Below are 21,150 nucleotides of genomic sequence, written 5' to 3' on the forward strand. Positions count from 1 at the left end.
TCTAAAAACATCTTCCTCTTACTTTTCACACGCTCATCATACTTTTCCTGTCTCATCTGAGTGTTGTATACTGATTTGTATGGAAAGACCATGCCATGCAGTGCAGAGGAATGAACTTGAAAAAAAAAAAATCGGTCATGTTCAAACACCATTTTGCCCCTCACAGTCTGTGTGACCTTAGTCACTGCCTTACTTTTCTCATCTGCAAACAGGGAGTAATGCCTAACCCACTGGGTTTATTTATTTTTTTCCACAGTAAAGTTTTCCTTTATTTATTTAAAACAAAATTATGTTAGGGGCACCTGGGTGGCTCAGTCAGTTAAGCCTCTGACTTCAGCTCTGGTCATGATCTCAGGTTTGTGAGTTGGAGCCCTGTGTGGGGCTCTATGCTGACAGCTCAGAGCCTGGAGGCTTCGGATTCTGGGTCTCCCTCCCTCTCTGCTCCTCCCCTGCTCACACTCTGTTTCTCTCAAAAAATAAATAAATATTATTTTTTTAATTTTAATTCCAAAAAATATGGAACATTTTAAGAATTTGCATATCATCCTTGTGCAGTGACTATGCTAATCTTCCCTGTATCATTCCACTTTTATTAAAAAAATTTTTTTCTTTAACGTTTATTTGTTTTTGAGACAGAGAGAGACAGAGCATGAACAGGGGAGGGGCAGAGAGAGAGAGGGAGACACAGAATCCAAAGCAGGCTCCAGGCTCCGAGCAGTCAGCACAGAGCCCGACCTCATGGACCGTGAGATCATGACCTGAGCCGAAGTCGGACGCTTAACCGATCGAGCCACCCAGGCGCCCCTCCACTTTTAGTATATGTGCTACCAAAGCGAGCACTAGCTCACTAGTTCATTAGGTTTTAAAAGATATCTAGCAGTGGCGCCCTGGTGGCTCAGTCGGTTAAGCGTGGGACTTCAGCTCAGGTCAAGAGCTCCCCTTCATGGGAGGAGCCCGCTTCGGATCCTCTGTCTCCCTCTCTGCTCCTCCCCCTGCTTCTCTCTTAAAAATAAACATTGAAGAAAAAAATAAAAGTATCTAGCATGTGTAAGGTGCCGACACAGTATCATGTACTTAAAAAGCACTTAATATACGGTAGCTATTTACTGTGAAAATAACGTTCACTTCACAGGACCTGACACTTATGCAGTCCCTCCAAATATGTCGGCTCCCCTCTTTCCCAATCCTTGAAACAACTTCCTAGTTCTTTCTAACCAAGATTCAGAAACTAGTTCAAATCCAACAAGGATTTCCCTAATTTACCTGCAAAAGTATTTGCACGTTTACTAAAATCTCACCACGCACGCAAGGATAACACCTACTAACAGGTACCCAGACATAATTTCTCCTCTTCTTAACTTTAAGTCACTGTACGAGAATAATCACAATTTTCAAGTTTCCCAAAAGACGTGTTGCAGCATGCCAACAGATAGAACAAACACCAACTGTTTTCTCTCTGGCAACTGGGTATCCAGGCACATTTAGAGTTCCTATAGGTTTATCGCGAATCAGACAACTGAGGTGGGGAAAGAAAACTTCAGACAATGTCTCATAAGTCTCAAGGAGTGACGGCGAATAGATGCCAGGCAGTGACGGAGTCCAGGCAAGCGACGAGTGAACAAATATGTCTATCTGTTCCTGCGGCGTGTCAATGTGTCAGCCTGTGTGCCTGCGCGTATCGGGAGAACTGAAAGTACATTCATGTGCGCGGAGATGTCTGAGCGCGGGTGTGTAACCCTGTGAACCCGAGGGCTTAGCGAGTGAGCTACAGTGCAACCTCCCGCGGGTCTGTCCTCCAGGTGCTTACCTCTGCGGACGAGCAGGTGGACGCCGCTGGGCGCCGCCATGTTAGTGCCGGTCACGTGGTCGCGGAGCAACTCCCTAGCCGCCCCGCCCCGCCCCGCCCGCCGGAGCTGTCCAGTCGCAGCCCAGCCGAAGACTGGAGGCGCCCGGGCCGCCCCAGGGGGAGCGCGCGTGCGCGCGGGGGGCTGACTGCGGGAGCGCCGGCAGCAAAGCGGCCCCCGCACTGGGGCCAGCAGGGGAACCCGCGGCCCGCCGAACCCGCTCCGGCCGCGAGAGGCGGGCTCCAGCCACGGTTCGCGCTCTCGCTCAGAGCCCCCGCGCCCAGGTGGGATGGAAGAAGCCTGTCAGGTAAGCGTGGCATCCAATATTTGTAGCATCAACATTTTGGTGCATGGAAACGTGAAGTTGGGAGGAAAAAAATACAACACAGTCTAGCGTTCCACATAGCACTTTGCATCGTCGGCCACTCTGTTGGCAATTTCCCTGGATTGAGTTGAAAGGTAAAATTCGGTTCAAAGTCACCAGCTGCCCCTTTGCTGTCCCAGAGTGTCCGTTACTCAGCAGAGACTTCAGACAAGACAGGAATCTGTGTGCAGCTGCAAAATCAATTCTGGATACCCCAGTGGGTATGTTCGGGGGACTTCTCTGTCCCCAAGGACGCTTCCCGCTCAGCGGTATTAACTGGAGTCTTAATCCTAAATTTGACTTTTAAGAATGAGAGGATGACGTCTGCCCGTGGCTCTGCCAAAAGATGAAGCCTACAGAAGGCCAATTGTGAGACAAGTGAGGGTGCTGATGTATCCCTACTGTGACGGTGCCCATTTTTTTGACCAAATTCTCTTTTCGTCTTACCTGCATTTTGGGGCAGATTTCCATCCTGTCGTGGACCAGGCATTATTGATCTTGGTAGCCTGGTGCCCAGCAAAGAACCTGAAGCAATTGAACTCTTTATGGAACCAGTTAAACCAAGACTTTCACAGTTTCCCGGACTTTTAATGCAGCAAAGATTGGTGACTGTGTGTGATGATTCCTAATTAATTTTTTAAGAATTTAAGTACACACCTGGTGAACCATCCAGACAGTTCAGAAATATATAAAGGAAAAAGCCCAAGTCCGCTTCCTAACCCTCTCTGCACACCACAGTCCCACTCTCCAGCCAGCCACTGCGTGCATCATTCCATGCCCTGTACAGGCAAATATGTGTAAAATATTTTAAATGGACTCACATACCTACTGTTAGGACTTGCTTTTTGCACTCATTGCAAACATCAGATCTCAAACACTTAGTGCAAACCGATTCTTTTTAATGACTACATAGTTTTGATATTTTTACTTTCAAAGAGAATGGATTTAGGCAGTTCATTGGAGGACACATGCTATACTTCTTGGAGACCCAGTTTCTGATGCTTTTGGGTCACCTTAAAAGATAAAGAGAAACAGGGGCGCCTGGGTGGCGCAGTCGGTTAAGCGTCCGACTTCAGCCAGGTCACGATCTCGCGGTCCGTGAGTTCGAGCCCCGCGTCGGGCTCTGGGCTGATGGCTCGGAGCCTGGAGCCTGTTTCCGATTCTGTGTCTCCCTCTCTCTCTGCCCCTCACCCGTTCATGCTCTGTCTCTCTCTGTCCCAAAAATGAATAAAAAACGTTGAAAAAAAAAAAAAAGATAAAGAGAAATAATGTTTTCCACTGAGGTAAGTTAAGATGTACAAGGATGAGAATGAAAAGTACTCCCACAGGTTACTTCAAGCTCCACCTTTTTCAAAGTCAGATCAGTTCCAGGGAGAGGGTTTTTGACTATGGTAAATCTGTTCTGTTCCCCTGCAACTAGATGGAAAGGGAAAAGGAAAGGACTCAGGTGACACCACCATAGTGAAATCCAGTGAGGATATACTCAGTAAGTTCAGCATAGAAGGTATGTATCTAGGATGCACTAGAAATGAGGCAGATAGGGGCGCCTGGGTGGCGCAGTCGGTTAAGTGTCCGACTTCAGCCCGGTCACGATCTCGCGGTCCGTGAGTTCGAGCCCCGCGTCGGGCTCTGGGCTGATGGCTCAGAGCCTCGAGCCTGTTTCAGATTCTGTGTCTCCCTCTCTCTCTGCCCCTCCCCCGTTCATGCTCTGTCACTCTCTGTCCCAAAAATAAATAAACGTTGAAAAAAAAAAATGAGGCAGATATGAATGTGCACAGGTCATACAGCTCATCCACTGACCTCCTGCCAGTGGATTTGGCTTCTCCCATACCATATTGCACTGACATTAGAAGGATTAAAAGTTGCCAGTATGTGTCCTCCAAAATCAATTTATGACATAAATGCATACTGACCAACAAGATAAAAGGCTAGACCACTGACATCCGAAATCCCTTGCAATTCCAACATTCTGTGATCCTGGGCATTCAGGGCATTAGAATGCTTTCATTTAGATGAGTAACCACTACTGACTCACTTCTCTATTCCAGTTCTGTCCATCTTCCCACCTGTGAAATGAAAGTTGATTACATTGTGGCATTTACTGATTTGAACTCCCACCAATATTCATATTTGTACTTGGGATTCTTGAACAAAAAGTTGAGTACTTAGTTTCTCAAAACCAGGGCTCAAGAAATAAAGGATAACTTTTGGGGCACCTGGGTGGCTCAGTCAGTTGAATGTCTGACTTTAGCTCAGGTCGTGATCTTGTGGTATGTGGGTTTGTGGCCCGGGTCGGACTCTGTGCTGACAGCTCAGAGCCGAGAGCCTTCTGATTCTGTGTCTCCCTCTCTCTGTGCCCCTCCCCCACTCATTTTCTGTCTGTCTCTCAAAAACAATAAACATGAAAAAAATAATAATAAAGGAGAAGTTCTTAATACCTTCAGTTTCTGTGTCCAAAAATTCATTCTTCAACATTAAAATATTTTATTAATTGTGATTAATTACTGTTTTATAGGTCTTTTATCTTGGTTTTTACTTTTTCCTAAGTCCACGTCTTATTAGCATCTTTTAAATCTTTTTATCTTCGGGGCGCCTGGGTGGCTCAGTCGGTTAAGTGTCTGACTTTGGCTCAGGTCATGATCTCGCAGTCTGTGAGTTCAAGCCCCGCATCAGGCTCTGTGCTGACAGCTCAGAGCCTGGAGCCTGTTTCAGATTCTGTGTCTCCCTCTCTCTCTGACCCTCCCCCCTTCATACTCTGTTTCTCTCTGTCTCAAAAATAAATAAACGTTAAAAATTTTTTGAAAAAAAATTAAAAAAAATCTTTTTATCTTCTTTTATAAAAGAAATAATTCAGAAATAAATTGTCATATTCCTATTTTTGAAGTCAGTTTTTCCTTCTTTTACTTAATGATATTTTATTATAGACATACTGTATCCCTTTTTCAAAAGTTGTATATAGTTTGTGATAAAAATTTAAATTATATTGGCTTCTGTAATGTATGTTTTGAATTTGTAATTCAAATTCACATTTTAAAAATGTTCTAGGAGATTACGCAACACGGATTAAATCTCTTTAAAAATAAATTTTGCTTGGGCACCTGGGTGGCTCAGTCCATTAAGCATCAACTTTGGCTTAGGTCATGATCTTATGGTTTGTAAGTTTGATTCTCGCTTCGGGCAAGCAGAAGCCCCGCTTGGGCTCAGCTTTGCTTCTCTCTCTCTCTGTCTCTCTTTCTGCCCCTCACTCACTGGTGCCCCCCCCAAATGAAAATAAAATGAAATAAAATAAATTCTGCTTTGTAAAACATCTTCCTGCAACTTGTTTTGCAAGTTTAGATTTTTTAAATGCTTGTTAGGATTACCTATAATGCAAGATACTTAAAAACATAGACTATAAAGTAAAGACTAAGATGTCTACATATCCATAGAAGAATATAGGAACATATTGTAAAACTAACTGAAATAATGCAGTATTTCCTACTGGGCACAAAGCAGATTCTATGGCCTGCTGAGGGAACCTGGTGCCCTGTGACCTGCACAGCTTCGGCAGGTCTGTCATTGAGCCTGAGATGCCTTCATTTGCCCTTCCTGACCTTGCTTCTCAATTTTGCCATCTGAATTAGAAACACTTGTCTTTTGATTTCAGGATCATTTCTTACTTAGCATTTTACTCCATGGCTTGAGAAGAATAATTCCAATCTTGCCCTCTGATTTAGCTGATGTTAGTATGAGGAAATACTTCTGTTTATTTACATTTTTTAAGTCAAATGAACATTCTTTCCAGGAACTAGGAGTCCTGCATAAACATGTCTGCCCATACAACAGGGACCTGTCTCAGCAGTTCATTGGACCCCTGTAAAGTTAGGGTCCAGCTTCAAATGATTACCTGTGCAGGCAGAACGTTTCTAAGACATTCTCTTAATCAACTTTCTGGTAGAATGTCATTTCCTATGGCAATCATTTGAGACAACAATGGATATGTTACTGAGTATTCTAGAGGTATCCTCAGAGAAAATGTGTAGGTGCTCCATGTTTTTTTGAGGAAAACTAATGCTATATCTAAGGCAGTTGTGAAAAATCAAGGGATTTCTCCTTGCTGCTTGTGCCCTGTTTTGATCTATAACAGTGCTAAGAAGGAGCCAGGGGGCAAGGGAGTGGGGCTTTACTTGTACATGACTCTTCTGTCCCTCTCATTTTTGATTTGTCCAATGACATTTTCTCAGTCATATAAATCCTATGTAAGCGAAACTTGAAGTCCCACCCCCTTCTAACAACATTGTCCTACCTGAGCCCCTCCTACACTGAAATTCAGAAAATTTCAGGAATTTATACCCACTTATAGGCCTGATCCAAGTGGACTCAGCAAATAGCTTGCTGCACCTTCCTGAACAGTCTGTCAAGGTAAGCAGAGTAAAATGGGATCAGACAGGGCTAACTTAGCTGTAGGGTAAGACCAAAACATTGTCCCAAGGGAGTTAGGGAGTTGTTGCTTTCAGGCCCAGTCTGGCCAGTATTAATTTTAACTTGGTTCAACCTCTTGGCTTGAAAGATAATATGGGAGATTGTAAGCAGAAATGATGCTTCAGCCAAATAGCCTATTCATTGCTGGAGCATGAAATGGTGGCAAGAGCCAAGGGAAGGAGGGCATAGGAAGACTATAGGGAAGAGGATGAGGGTGGTCTGAGACCTCACACACTGATGCATCCAAGTTTTCTGATAATACTTGTTTTGATTAGATTTGCCTTTGGAACTGTGCAGGTTTAAGAAAAAAGGCTTCCCTGATCTCATCACTTGAAATTGGCTCTGAGGGAAGTTGGGTTAAAACAGAAGTGTGCATTTGCCCCTATGAAATCTAAATAAAGATGTGTACCATTAGCAACTACCATCTATATTAGTAATCTTTGAAAAAGCAGCAGCTGCTTAGACACTTCTGGAGAACGAAGAGTTCCAGTCAGAGTAAGGAAGAAAGGCAAAAGGTTGGCAAGAGAATTTAGCAATCAAACAGCCAATGAAGAAACACTTAAATGCCTACTCTAGGCTCCAAAGAGATACGATACTATTTTTGTTCTTAAGAAACTAATTGAAGGGATGCCTGGCTGGGTCAATTGGTGGAACATGCAATTCTTGATCTTGGAGTTGTGAGCTTCAGCCCCACATTGGGTGTAGAGATTAACTAAAAATAAACTCTTGAAAAAAAAAAAAAAAGAATTGGAAACCTGAGACTAACATGCTCACAAGATGGTCCGTAAAGAAAGACCAAATACCCTTGAGACTATAAGCCCCATAGGGACGACGACAGGGGTGAGCGGTCACAGATTCTGTAACGCTGGCTGTCAAGAACTGAGAAAAATGCTGAACTCTAATTATGTAAATATTGGAATCTGTTTAATATCCTTCACTTCCTACAAAGATGAAGGTGAGAGAAAGGGATATAACTCTTCCTTTATCACCTCTAATCCATGTTTATAAAAGTGAAAGGAAAATGTTCTAGATCTTGTTGGAATTTAAAAGAGTTTTTAAAAAAATTTTTTTAACGTTTATTCATTTTTGAGAGACAGAGAGAGACTGAACATGAGCGGGGAAGGGGCAGAGAGAGGGAGACACAGAATGTGAAACAGGCTCCAGGCTCTGAGCTGTCAGCACAGAGCCCGATGTGGGGCTCGAACTCACAGACTGTGAGATCATGACCTGAGCTGAAGTCGGACGCTCAACCGACTGAGCCACCCAGGTGCCCCCCCTTTTTTTTAGAGAGAGAAAGAGCACAATAGTGATGGAGAGGGACAGACAGAGAGAGAATCTTAGGTAGGCCCCATACTCAGCATGGAGCCTGACACAGAGCTTGACCCCAGGTTCTGGGATCAACACCTGAGCCAAAATCAAGAGACACTCAACCGACGGAGCCACCCAGCAGCCCTATACTTGTTGAAACTTTTTAAAAAAAGTCTATTTTGGGGGTGCCTGGGTGGCTCACTCAGTTAAACAGCTGACTCTTGATTGTCAGCTCAAGTCATGATCTCATGGTTCATGCGATCAAGCCCCAAGTAGGGGCTCTGCTCTGCCAGCACAGAGCCTGCTTGAGATTCTCTCTCTCCCTCTCTCCCTCTGCCCCTCCCCTGCACGTGTGCGTGCACACGCACACACACACACTCCCTCTCTCTCTCTCTTCATCTCCCCTGCTCCTGCTTGTGTGGGTCTCTCTCTCTCTCTCTCAAAATAAATAAACTTAAAAAAATTAAAAAGTATGTTTTGTTTTTTTCTGTTTACACAAGTATGTAATATGTGCTCTTTAAAAACATTTAAAAGTACCCAGATATATAATATAGAAAGTAGAAGTCCCCCAGAAAAGCTCTCTCCAGGTAGTCAGTGTTAAGTTGATGTATAGTCATCCATTTTTTTTTTTTCTAAGCATGTACCATTGACTGGGCTTTCTAAGGGAAGGAACCTATTTTTACCACGACCAGTCACACATCTATATAGAGTAAAAGACAGCAGGCTCGGCAATCCATATGTAGAAGCCCAGGAATGCACACTATTACCTATGGCTTTACTGTGCTTCCTCTCTTCCTTTTGCACTCACCCTGCACTTGTTTCCCTTTCATTGTTTCCATTTTCTGTGAGATTACTTAGTGGTTTTTTCCTTTCCCTCCTGAAGTGATGGTACACTCCTGGTTCCCTTCCTGTATCTTTCCATCTTTGCATCTTCTTTTGCTGGATTTATGGTTCTGTTTGCTCTTTCATGTTTAGTGTGTTTGAGCAAAAATATATGGTCCTGTAGCATTGTGTGAAACCAGGTCTGACCATTAATATCACAAGGTTGAAAATATTTGGAATTTTGATATTTCCTACCAAAAGCAGGAAACAGTACTCCTTGGTCCGTTAACAGTTATGCAAAATACACCGCAGTGAGAATCTCCGAGGTGGAGATTATGAAATTACAAGGGATTTAATCACAGAAAAAGAAAACTAGCTGTATGTCCCTTTCTCCCCTCCCACTCTCCGCCTCCACTCCCCAAACTGGCTGACAAACCAAGCAGTAGTGCATTTCTTAACTTCTGCTTGCCTCTCACTCAACCAATTCTACATTCAAGACCAAAACTGTCGAAACAAACAGGAGGGCAGATGCTGCCTCGACCTCTCTTCCCATTGAACTAGCTGCTCTGCACTCACCCCGTCCACTTTAGCCCAGAGAATAACCTGTGTGGAGAGCATTCTCCTCCTCTGAAGCACACACAAACATCGCCGCATTTTCTTTTGCTCGATAAAGGATAAAGGAAGAAAAGCAGCAGCTGCTCTAGGAACACACAGCAAACAAACCTCACTGTGGTGGCCCCACAGCCTTCACAAAGGGGGATTCAGAGAGCTAGGCAAACACGCTGTGCAGCCCAAGACTTCCGCACAGATTCACCTGCCAGAATTATTAATAAAATATCTGAAGAACTGTCCAGGTGAACTGGGAGTCTAACCAAAGCACATTTTCCAACTGGTCTTTTATTAAGTTCAAAGAAAATACAGTTGAAGAACTGGAAAGAGCTTCAAAGACCACCTAATCCAACTCTAACTCTTCCCCTTCCAACTCTACAGTGAGGCCCAGGAAGATCACAGGAGAGAAGGTGCAATCCTTTTCCATCCCGTGTACGTTATAACACCGGAGCTCTTAAAAAAATTTTTTTACAAGCTATTTATAAGGTACTTCTTGTATCATCTTACACTCTTCAGATATTCACAAGAGATAGCGTTACGCTTTTATTGCATTATATTTCTCCACAGGGTTCATGGAAAGCCCCAAAAATTATGACATGAAAAATTTCAAAGCTTTGGTTTTATACGTAGTGTCTGCTTGTTGATTCACAGAGCCAGGGTGTCAAAGATAGGGGCAGTTTGCTTTTGGTGGCCAAATAAAGAACATGCTAAACTATGATCCCTTTGAGAATCAATTTCCAAAGAAAAGGATTGAGTATTGTGGTTTTTAGGGGCTTTTTGCTTGTTTGTTTGTTTTTTATTAAAGAAAGCTCTTCATTATTTTTTCTTTTGGCGAGTTCTGCTTTGTGGAAGTCAGGCTGAGCACAATTCCACTGTTTAAAGGTGACACTTGTCACCTTACTTCAAGTAACCTTACTTTTAAAATCTACACATTTTAGGGGCGCCTGCATGGCTTAGTCGGTTAAGCATCCAACTTCGGCTCAGGTCATGATCTCATGGTCCGTGAGTTCAAGCCCCGTGTCAGGCTCTGTGCTGACAGCTCGGAGCCTGCTTCAGATTCTGTGTCTCCCTCTCTCTCTGCCCCTCCCCCTTCATGCTCTGTCTCTCTCTGTCTCAAAAATAAATAAACATTAAATTTTTTTTATTTAATAAAATAAAATAAAATCTATGCATATTATAGTTTTATTTGATAACTATATGGGGCTTCAGTTGATGAACAATATAGTTGTATTATTTAAATAAATTTTTGTATCAAAGTAACACATAGTTGTTTTTTTTTTTTTGTTTTTTTAACGTTTATTTATTTTTTTGAGACAGAAAGAGACAGAGCATGAACGGGGGAGGGTCAGAGAGAGGGAGACACAGAATCTGAAACAGGCTTCAGGCTCCGAGCTGTCAGCACAGAGCCCGACGTGGGGCTCGAACTCATGGACCACGAGATCACGACCTGAGCCGAAGTCGGACACTTAACTGACTGAGCCACCCAGGCGCCCCAAAGTAACACATAGTTTTTAAAAACATGCTGTTATAACAAGGGTTACAATGAAGAGGGATAGTCTGTCCTAAACTTTCCCAGTCTGACTGTACTCAACAAATTTGTTTCTAGTTGCTGCTCAGAGTCATGCCAACTACAGTTTATTATGTTTGGACTCTGACTTTCTTATATATTTTTTTCCTTGAGTTCATAATCTCCTATTATAAAATGGACAGTTACTTTCCTTGATATGTTATTCGGTTGCCATCCTTGGATTTCTTTTTATTGAAATCAGATTAGTTTCACTTTTTTTTTTTTTTTTTTTTGAGAGAGAGAGCATATGCACTTGCACTGATGCATGAGAGAGCAGAGGGAGAGAGAGGGAGAGAGGGAGAGAGAGAGATTGAGAGAGAGAGAGAGAGAGAGAGAGAGAGAGGGAGAGAATCTTAAGCAGGCTCCATGCTCAGCACGGAGCCCAAAGTGGGGCTCAATCTCACAACCATGACATGATGACCTGAGCCAAGATCAAGAGTCAGACACTTAACTGACTGAGCCACCCAGGCAGCCCTAGTTTTACTCTTTCTTATACTCCACACCTAACATGCTCTTTGATTTCACCTTCATGCTGCTAAAATAGACCTATATAACTGCATCAGAAAGTGTGTGAAGTAAGTCTTCTAGTTTCATAGATTTCCAAAACCACCTTTATTTTACCCTCACATTTGGGTATAGGACTCTAAACTGTGAAGACATTATTCCATTGTCTTTTTGCACGAAGCATGCTTGATGAGAAGTCTAAAGGCTATTTAAAGGCCCCCTCCTCCCCCAGGTGGCCTGTGTTTTGCCCTCTGAAAGTATTTAGGATCTTTCTTTTATGCTCGGAGTTTTGAAATTTAATAATTTAGCCTATATGCAGATCTCTTTAGGTAAGAGGTGTTGTGGTTAAGAACCCAGGCGAATTAGACGGCGCTCAAATCCTAGCTCTCCTACTTCCAGTGTGACCTTGGACCAAGTCACCTTCCCAGGCCTCACCTGAGGAGGATACCATGTGCCTCTGAAGGTCGTTGTGAGAATTGACAGGACTGATTCAAGTGCTTAACAGATAGTAAGTGCTCAGTAAATGTTCGTGCTGATGGCTTAACCTTGTTCAACCTTCACTGAGCTTCTAACTTGAAGATTCATTTCTTCAACTTGGCAGACTTATTCTGCCTTTCTTTGATAATATTCTTCTGTTCTCTTTTCCTCTCTGAAATGAAAATAACCTATCAGATGTCCCACATGGATTTCTTTTCGCTCATACTTTCTCTTTTCGATGTTCTAGGAACCGTCTTCAACTTTATGCTCCACATTTCTACTGCTTGAATTACAATGTTTATTTTAAATTTCCAAGAGCTCTTTTTTATTCACCAATTGTTCCCTTCTCACAGTATTATTTTTGTTTCATGTATGCAATAACTTTTCTTTCCCAATTTTTATTTTGGAAACTTTTTAAGCTTATTTATTTATTTTCAGAGTGAGTGAGCACAAGCAGGGGAAGGGCAGAGAGGGAGAGAGAGAATCCCAAACCCAATCTAACATGGGGCTCAATCCTACCACCAGGAGATTACAACCTGAGCCAATATCAAGAGTGGGACTCTTAACTGACTGAGCCATGCAGGCACCCCTATCTTTAAAACTTAATACAGAAAGGTTGAAGAATCATATAGTGAACACTTGTATGTATCTTCTCCCTAGATTCAATAATCTAAAATTATTTGGCACATTTACTTTCTTTTTCTGTTTATATAATTGTCTATATATGCCTGTATATATGTAAGTATATATATCACACCTACACATACTTTTTTTCTGGACCATTTGCATGTAAGCTGTAGACACCATGACTCTGCTGCTAAATACTTCACTACGTGACTCCTAGGAATAAAGACCTTTTCCTACACAATCATAATATCATTATCACAACCACACAAAATCCCATATCATCTAATATAGAATCCATATTCAAACTTCTTTATTGTCTCAAGTGTGTATAAAACCTACCCAAATGCAAAATGTCCATACACCTTTACTCAGTGATTCTATCACCATTGTGCACACAGCCTCCCACATGTACAAAATGGGGTACACACAAGAATATTTAGTACAGCACTGCTTGTTAAGAGCAGTAGATGGGATCTTTGTATTGAATCTAAGTATACTTGTAGTGGTTTGGGAAAGCATTTCAGTATGCTTATTAATATGAACATGTGTGATTAAGCAACCAATTTTGCATATTTCTATAATTTTAAGGAGTGAGCCAGGGGTAGGGTGAAATGGAATTATTTAAATTCAGGGCTTTATCTGGAGAGAGGTGTTTCAAGAAGTTTAGCAGACGTAATAAAAAGGGGTTGGTCTAAAAAGATAAATTGCTGAAAAGAATGAACTGGCCTACTTACATCAAAAATAGTTAATTAAGCAGGGCGCCTGGGTGGCTCAGTCGGTTAAGCGCCAACTTTGGCTCAGGTCATGATCTCACGGTTTGTGGGTTCAGGCCTCGCGTCGGGCTCTGTGCTGACAGCTTGGAGCCTGGAGCCTGCTTTGGATTCTGTGTCTCCCTCTCTCTCTCTGCCCCTCCCCCATTTGTGCTCTGTCTCTCAAAAATAAGTAAACATTAAAAAAAAATTCTTAAAATAGTTAAGAAGCAAAAATAAAAGGTACAGTTAACAAGAGTTGGGTAACCTAGAAGATAAAAGCAGAACTTACAATTTCCTAAAGTCAGTACAATTCTGTTTATGAGAAGCTGGAAAGTAATGTACCTTGATTGTTTTAGTATGTGTTGCAATTTTAATTTATTTAAATTTCTTTAAAACATGTCTTTAGCACTTCTGAAAATGGAAACTAGAAATGTTTATTGTAGGGTCTTTTGCAGAATTTCCATTTTATGAGATACTCGATAGTTTCATATCAGCCCAAAATTGTAAATTCTCTGTAGATTTTCACCCTATTCAAAGCAGTTGCCATTATTTTTTTTTAAATAAACATTTGATGTTAGCTGTGATGTTAAATAAGAATTCGATTTTTTTTTAAATTTACATCCAAATTGGTTGGCATATAGTGCAACAATGATTTCAGGAGTAGATTCCATAATGCCCCTTACCCATTTAGCCCATCCCCCCTCCCACACCCCCTCCAGTAATCAGGTAACCCTCTGTTTGTTCTCCATATTTATGGGTCTCTTATGCTTTGTCCCCCTCCCTGTTTTTATATTATTTTTGTTTCCCTTCCCTTATGTTCATCTGTTTTGTCTCTTAAAGTGCTCATATGAGTGAAGTCATATGATTTTTGTCTTTCTCTAATTTCACTTAGCATAATACCCTCCAGTTCCATCCACATAGTTGCAAATGGCAAGATTTCATTCTTTTTGATTGCCGAGTAATACTGCATTGTATATATATGCCACATCTTCTTTATCCATTCATCCATCGATGGACATTTGGGCTCTTTCCATACTTTGGCTATTGTTGATAGTGCTGCTATAAACAAGGGGGTGCATGTGTCCCTTTGAAACAGCACACCTATTTCCCTTGGATAAATACCTAGTACTGCAATTGCTGGGTCGTAGGGTAGTTCTACGTTTAGTTTTTTGAGGAACCTCCATACTGTTTTCCAGAGTCGCTGCACCAGCTTGCATTCCCAGTAACAATGCAAAAGAGATCCTCTTTCTCCACATCCTCGCCAACATCTGTTGTTGTCTGAGTTGTTAGTCATTCTGACAGTTATAAGGTTGTATCTCATGGTGGTTTTGATTTGTATTTCCCTGATGATGAGTGATGTTGAACATGTCGGTTGGCCATCTGGATGTCTTCTTTGGAGAAGTGTCTATTCATGTCTTTTGCCCATTTCTGCACTGGATTGTTTGGTTTTGGGGTGTTGAATTTGATAAGTTCTTAGATTTTGGATACTAACCCTTTATCTGATATGTCATTTGCAAATAAATATCTTCTCCCATTCTGCCGGTTGCCTTTTATTTTATTTTAATTATTTTTTTATAATGTTTTTATTTTTGAAGGAGAGAGAGAGACAGAGCATGAGTGGGGGAGGAGCAGAGAGAGAGGGAGACATAGAATTTGAAGCAGGCACCAGGCTCTAAGCTGTCAGCACAGAGCCTGGTGTGGGGCTCGAACTCAAGAACCCTGAGATCATGACCCGAGCCGAAGTCAGACACTTAACCGACTGAGCCACCCAGGTGCCCCTGTCGGTTGCCTTTTAGTTTTGCTGATTGTTTCCTTCGCTGTGCAGAAGCTTTTTATTTTGATGAGGTCCCAGTAGTTCATTTTTGCTTTTGTTTCCCTTGCCTCTGGAGACGTGTTGAGTAAGAAGTTGCTGTGGCCACGATCAAAGAGGTTTTTGCCTGCTTTCTCCTCGAGGATTTTGATGGCTTCCTGTCTTACATTTAGGTTTTTCATCCATTTTGAGTTCATTTTTGTGTATGGGGTAAGAAAGTGGTCCAGGTTCATTCATCCGCATGTTGCTGTCCAGTTTTCCCAGCACCACTTGCTGAAGAGACTGTCTTTATTCCATTGGATATTCTTTCCTGCTTTGTCGAAGATTAGTTGGCCGTACGTTTGTGGGTCCATTTCTGGGTTCTCTATTCTGTTCCATTGATCTGAGTGTCTGTTCTTGTGCCAGTAACCATACTGTCTTGATGATTACAGCTTTGTAGTATAGCTTGAAGTCCGGGATTGTGATGCCTCCTGCTTTGCTTTTCTTTTTCAAGATTGCTTTGACTATTTGGGGTCTTTTCTGGTTCCATACAAATTCTAGGATTCTTTGTTCTAGCTCTGTGAAGAATGCTGGTGTTATTTTGATAGGGATTGCATTGAATATGTAGATTGCTTTGGGTAGTATTGGCATCTTAACAATATTTGTTCTTCCTATCCAGGAGCATGGAATCTTTTTCCATTTTTTTGTGTCTTCTTCAATTTCTTTCATAAGCTTTCTATAGTTTTAAGTGTACAGATTTTTCACCTCTTTGGTTAGATTTATTCCTAGATATTTTATGGGTTTTGGTGCAGCTGTAAATGGGATCGATTCCTTGGTTTCTCTTTCTGTCACTTCATTGTTGGTGTATAGGAATGCGACCGATTTCTTTGTGTTGATTTTATATCCTACAACTTTGCTGAATTCATCAATCAGTTCTAGCAGTTTTTTGGTGGAATCTTCAGGGTTTTCCATATAGAGTATCATGTCATCTGTGAAGAGTGAAAGTTTGATCTCCTCCTGGCCGATTTGGATGCCTTTTATTTCTTTGTCTGATTGCAGAGGTTAAGACTTCCAATGCTATATTGAATAACAGTGGTGAGAGTGGACACCCCTGTCTTGTTCCTGACCTTAGGGGGAAAGCTCTCAGTTTTTCCCCATTGAGGATGATATTAGCGTTGGGTCGTTTATATATGGCTTTTATGATCTCGAGGTATGATCCTTCTATCCCTACTTTCTTGAGGGTTTTTATCAAGAAAGGATGCTGTATTTTGTCAAATGCTTTCTCTGCATCTATTGAGAGGATCATATGGTTCTTGTCCTTTCTTTTATTAATGTGATGAATCACGTTAATTGTTTTGCAGATATTGAACCAGCCCTGCATCCCAGGTATAAATCCCAGTTGGTCGTGGTGAATAATTTTTTTAATGTATTGTTGGAACCAGTTGGCTAATATCTTGTTGAGGATTTTTGCATCCGTGTTCATCAGGGAAATTGGTCTATAGTTCTCCTTTTTAGTAGGGTCTCTGATTTTGGAATCAAGGTAATGCTGGCTTTATAGAATGAGTTTGGAAGTTTTCCTTCCATTTCTATTTTTTGGAACAGCTTCAAGGGAATAGGTGTTAACTCTTCCTTAAATGTTTGGTAGAATTCCCCTGGAAAGCCATCTGGCCCTGGACTCTTGTTTTTTGAGAGATTTTGATTACTAATTTGATTTCCTTACTGGTTATGGTAAGAATTAGATTTCTTAAATTAAAGAAAAAAAGCAGAAGATGGGAAACAAACTAAATATCTGTTAATATAGGATTGGTTTAAACACACTGAAATCGGGGCACCTCGGTGGCTCAGTTGGTTATGTGTCTGACTTCAGCTCAGGTCATGATCTCACGCTTGGTGCATGGGTTCAAGCCCCACATCAGGCTCTGTGCTGACAGCTCAGAGCCTGGAACCTGCTTCAGGTTCTGTCTCTCTCTCTCTCTCTCTGCCCCTCTCCCACTTGTACTCTGTCTCTGTCTTTCAAAAATAAACATTAAAAAATGTTTACACACACTGAAATCGAACTATGTAATATCAAACAGCTGTTCAGAATCAAGGTTTTAGAATTAAATTGTTCTAATATGTACTAATAAAAATATGAGCTAAATTTAGTTGGAAAAGGCTCTGAGTACTGCACATGGTATATCAGCATTTGTGTTAAAACAAAAAATTATGGATATTTGCAGACTGATAATTAACTCTGAGAGACACAAGAGGAACTGGTAAATGTAACTGCCTCTGGAGAAGTGAATTGGGTGCCGAGGTAGAAAGGAGGGCAGCTTCTCACCAAATACTCTTACTTATTTTGAATTTTGTACAATGTCTATGTTACATAATAAATAATAGTGCTTAACGTGGATGAATATTCATCCAGTGTAGCAGTGGTTCTCAACCAAGGGTGATTTTGTTCCCCAGAGGACATGTGGTAATGTCTAGACACATTTGGTTGTTAATGGGGGTAGTGCTAATGGCATCTAGTGGATAGAAGCCAGGGATGCTGTTAACTGGCTCACTGTGCATAGGTCAGCCCCACACAACCAAGAATGGTTTGGCCCCAACTGTCAGTAGTGCTGAGATTGAGAAACCCTGCTATAGAGCAATTCTTCTGGATAAGGTTGGAGAAGAGCTAAGCAAGACTAGAGGAATAACAAGTCAGCTGTATATGCTTAATCATTCAAATCATTGTGACTTTAAAATAATTCCTATTTCTAGCCGTGAATGAGGATAGTTGAAGTCCAGTATGCTCCTGTCTGCATAGTTTATTCCACATTGGTACAATATCAAGTTTCTGTAACCTTATGTTATTTTGTGTTTATTTGTAAGTGTAGTATAGTCACTAGAAGAATGAGGTCACACTAAAGGACATGATTTCCAGGGCTTCAATGTACAGGTATGCTTGCACATGTACACACACAGCACATATACAGGGCTATGCATTACAGCACTGTTTGTAATGGAAAATATTGGAAACAACCTAAATAACGGGATTGGTAGAATAACTTATAGTATACCCATACAATGGAATACTATGCAGCCATTAAACAAGATAGCTTTAATGATCTCCAAGATATATCAAGTTTAAAAAACAAGTTAGAGGGAGCACCTGAGTGGCTCAGTCGATTAAGCATCCAGCTTCGGCTCGGGGCATGATCTCACGGCTTGTGAATTCAAGCCCCGTGTCAGGCTCTGTATCTCCCTCCCTCTCTGCCTCTCCCCTGGTTGCACTCTGTGTCTGTCTGAAAAATTTTTAAAAAGTTAAAAAAAAAGAATATGTAGGTTACCATATATATATATATATATATATATGATATATAAGATATATACATGTGCTCATTTATGCATATGCATACATCTGATTATATATATATATATGCATATATATATGTATATGTGTGTGTATGTGTATATATATATGTATATATATTCTGGTATATATTCAGGGATTGTTTCTGGATGGATTTTTCACTGTATGCCCCTTTGCATTTTTGTGCTATGTGCATACTACTTGTTATATACATAATGACAGCTCAGCCCAAGTCAATGAGTAAATGCACTGTATAACCTTACTATAACACATAATCCAAGGAGAATGAAATATGTGTTATAAAAAGATATAAAAGAATATGGAAATACAGAAAAGGTGTAGATGTTGAAAATGTTGAGAAGAAATGAGGAACTTCAAGCTATACCTCATATGAAGCACCATTTAGTTATTATAATCAAACATCCTTTTCCTAATACATGCTTCTCTACGGTTATAAAAACAAAGGGGCAGTTGTGGTATTTGGTGCCTAGGGTGAATGTCACACAAGTGACACCAGATGGTGATGAAAAAAAGCCCCTCTTATAAAGAACTTAGTGAGCTGGCATGCTTAAGACTTGGTGGCCTACTTAATGGAAGATGAAATGAAGTCAGAAGCCTAGAGTATAGTCCTGGCTTTCCAACAAATTTGTAACGTGACCTTACACAAGTGAACCTCTGGATCTATTATCCATCTATAAAGTGAGAGTGTAGATCCCAAAAGACATAAACAAACAGATAATTCTTATCAGGGAAAAAATTTCATAAAAAAATGGAAGAATATTTAGCCTTGCCATTCACCAAAAGGAATATAAATTTGAGATTTTATATCTATTGAAACAACAAAATCAACACCCCATGCCATTGAAATTCTGTTAAAACTAGTGCACACATTCATATGTTAGTAATTTACAAGCCATTATGGAAAATATGGCATGTTTATGTAGCTAAGCCATAGAGATATTCCTGCCCTTTGATTCAGTAACTGCATTTCCCAGGAATTTATATTAAGGAAATGATTTAACCGATACAAAAATATAAATACACAGACATTAGTTCATTTGAATGTTGTAATAAAAAAACCTAAATACCTTATTATGGGTACAGCAATATGAAATATTGTTCATCTGTTAGAAGACCCATTTTAAACACTGGAAATGTTAAAAATACTGCCATGTTCAATGTATACACAAAAATAACATACAAATGTAAATAATTTCATTTAGAAGGAAGAATTATGGGTACTTTATTATTTAATCACTATTTAATACTGTTAAACTGACTTTTAAATTCTAATAAAAAGAGCTTAAGAATGAATTTAAAGAATTAAATCATTTGGCTTCTATGGTCTATGATTCTAATCATTCTCTGATACAGGGTGCTTTGCTGTCCACTTTCTTCTAGTAGGCAAGGATGACAGTGGATAAGATAAATTTCCAGAATAGACAAGGTTCTGCTGAGGTCCCAGCTTGGAGACAATCAGAGACATAGTTTCTCCTCTCACACATAAACTCACTCACATACAAACGGTGAGTTTTGCGTGACTTACAAAAATGTTGTATTTTTTATAAACTACATCTACACTCACAATTGAGTATAAAAGCAGTAAGGGTGAGAAGAAAAGATATGAAAAGGATAAACATAGATCTTAGAACAGGGCAGGAACCTAGAGATAATTCTAGTATAACCTCATTTTACAGATGAAAAAACTGATGGGTCAGAAAGGAAACATGTTCTTACATATACAGAAAATGTAATTTGGAGGACAGGGAAAAAATTAAGGGTGATGGAGATGGGGGGTGGGGAAGATCAGTGAAAGAGATAAAGGCAACAAGTAAATACAGTAGATGTATGTATGGATGATAAAAGGGGTGAAGGCTACTATTGGAGGGTGGAAAGTGATCACTAGGGCCTATAGGGTAGCTGTGTTGGGTTCATACATAGTCCTACACACCCAGCCTGGTATTTAATTACACTACACAAGGTACAGATCTAACTATCAGATTTTCACTCTTCTAAATCCAAATGAAGGTACATCCTTTCAAATCCCAAAGATTAATGCTAAACCAGATTTTTTATCCATAAATGGATCACAGAACATTGCTTAAAAAAAAAAAAATTGGTATCCCACTGGATTTTTCTGGTTTCTACATAAAAAGTATGTTGAAGGGCACCTGGGTGGCTCAGTCGGTTAAGCATCCGACTCTTGGTTTCAGTTCAGGTCATGATCTCACAGTTTTCATGAGTTCAAGCCCCACATTGGGCTCTGCACTGACATCATGGAGCCTGCTTGGGATTCTCTCTCTCTTTCTGCCCCTCCCCTGCTCACACTGTCTCGTTTCTCTCAAAAATAAACTTAAAAAAAAAAAAAAGTATGTTGAAAGATAATTTGTTTAGATTTTACTGTCCCCCCCCCCCCCCCGCAAACCACCCCTCAGAGCTCATCTTTAGGTATCAATTGTGAATTTTTTTCATTTTTTAAATATATTTTTGAGAGAGAGAGAGAAAATGTGCACAAGTGAGGGAGGGACACAGAAAAGGAGAGAATCCCAAGCAGGCTCCATACTGCCAGCATGGAGCCCAGCACAGCTCCATCCCAGGAACTGTGAGATCATGACCTGAGCCAAAATCAAGAGTAGGACATTTAACCTACTGAGCCACCCAGGTGCCCCTTGATTGTGAATTTCTTTTA

The 21,150-nt window shown here is 40.8% G+C and overlaps 1 pseudogene; it reads right to left on the reverse strand.

The window, feature by feature from the left end:
- Positions 1 to 510: 510 nt before the first annotated feature.
- On the reverse strand, positions 511 to 606 carry LOC124516738 (uncharacterized; annotated as a pseudogene).
- Between the last annotated feature and the right edge of the window lie 20,544 nt (positions 607 to 21,150).

This window comes from Lynx rufus, unplaced genomic scaffold, assembly GCF_022079265.1.
Source record: "Lynx rufus isolate CCGP_SWC_20201006 ecotype Redwood Valley unplaced genomic scaffold, mLynRuf1.p SCAF_2, whole genome shotgun sequence".
NCBI lineage: Eukaryota > Metazoa > Chordata > Mammalia > Carnivora > Felidae > Lynx > Lynx rufus.